The sequence below is a fragment of the Tachyglossus aculeatus genome, chromosome 3, assembly GCF_015852505.1.
Source record: "Tachyglossus aculeatus isolate mTacAcu1 chromosome 3, mTacAcu1.pri, whole genome shotgun sequence".
Lineage (NCBI taxonomy): Eukaryota > Metazoa > Chordata > Mammalia > Monotremata > Tachyglossidae > Tachyglossus > Tachyglossus aculeatus.
The window spans coordinates 89,240,646-89,242,355 of NC_052068.1; the positions used below are offsets into that span (position 1 = coordinate 89,240,646).

Consider the following 1,710-nt stretch of genomic DNA (forward strand, 5'->3'; position numbering starts at 1 on the left):
ATATGTACAAGTAAAATAAATAAATAAATAACTAGAGTAAAAAATATGTACAAACATATATACATATATACAGGTGCTGTGGGGAAGGGAAGGAGGTAAGATGGGGGGATGGAGAGGGGGGCGAGGGGGAGAGGAAGGGGCTCAGTCTGGGAAGGCCTCCTGGAGGAGGTGAGCTCTCAGTAGGGCCTTGAGGGATGCCAAATCATGCAGTTGTTTCGATGACAATTTGCAATTAATTATTAGTTGAAGAGGAGGTTGCCTTAGTTAGATTCCAGTGCTTGTTCAGAAGTGCAGAATTCTCCATTTGGGCAGTTCTGTTGAGCTCAGGTTGAATTGCCAAAATCAAAGAGAAGGGCAGTTGCAGTCTGGCTTCCTAGTTAGTGCTTTTGTTACTTGAATCCTTCCACTCCTGGCTCCGTGGTCATTCACATAACCTTATTTCAGCTCTCTCAAACAATCCATCTTTAAGGCTGTGGAAACTTGGGGCTGGGCCAGGGGGGAACTGATATACAGACCAGTAAGTCTCCTAGGCCCAACCCATTCCCCTAAATAGTTCAATTGCCATTGAGGGTAGACCAAGGAGGATCAGGAATGTGCCTGTTATATTGTTATATTGCACTCTCCCAAGTGCTTAATACAGCGCTCTGCTCACAGTAAGTGCTCAATAAATACGATTGACTTGACTAAGGGTTGGGGTGATATATTGTGGCACAAGCCCCCCCTTCTTGTCTTGTATTATGCTGTTGAGTCGTCTCCGACCCATAGTGATGCCATGGATACATCTCTCCCAGAACGCCCTGCTCTCCATCTAATAATAATAATGGCATTTATTAAGTGCTTACTGTGTGCCAAGCACTGTTCTAAGCGCTTGGGAGGTTACAAGGTGATCAGATTGTCCCATGGGGGGCTCACAGTCTTAATCTACATTTTACCGATGAGGGAATTGAGGCCCAGAGAAGTGAAGTGACTTGCTCAGAGTCACACAGCTGACAAGTGGTGGAGCCGGGATTTGAACCCATGACCTCTGACTCCAGAGCCCGGGCTCTTTCCACTGGGCCACGCTGCTTCGCTTAATGATCTGCGATCATTCCGCTAATGTATCCATACAGTTTTCTTGGTAAAAACATGGAAGTGGTTTACCATTGCCTCCTTCCGAGCAGTAAATTTGAGTCTCCGCCCTCGACTCGCTCCCATGCTGCTGCTGCCCAGCATGGGTGAGTTCTGACTTGTAGCAGATTGTCTTCCACTCGCTAGCCACTGCTCAAGCTAGGAATGGAAATGCCCCTGCTTGACTCTCCCTCCTGTAGTTGAGATTGGTAGAGTACTGGAAACTCTCCAGGTGCGACCCTGAGAGGGGGACAAGCTCCCCTACAGGCATCAGAGTAATAAGATGTCAGCCTCCTCACAATCAATTGGGAAAGAAAAAACAACAACAAAAAAAAGCAGCAATTAAAGGCAGGGATTCTCAGACCTATTTCCGGGAATTGTGAACAGATGATGTCGAATAATCTGGTCTCTAAAGATGAATGGCTCTTACAAATCGAAAAGAGCATGGATCCGGGAATCAGGACCTGGTTTCTAATCCTGGCTCTGCCACTTGTCTGCTGCGTGATCTTGGGCAAGTTGCTTCACTTCTCTGGGCCTGGGTTACCTCATCTGTAAAATGTGGATTAAGATTGTGAGTCCTCTGTGGCACAGGGGCTGTGTCCA

At 47.0% G+C, this 1,710-nt stretch overlaps 1 non-coding gene across 1 annotated transcript; it reads right to left on the reverse strand.

Annotated features, from left to right (window-relative positions):
* Positions 1–1,224: 1,224 nt before the first annotated feature.
* Positions 1,225–1,357, reverse strand: LOC119926202. Its single transcript, XR_005450097.1, has one exon. It is a non-coding gene; the product is annotated as a small nucleolar RNA SNORA7 (small nucleolar RNA).
* Positions 1,358–1,710: the final 353 nt, after the last annotated feature.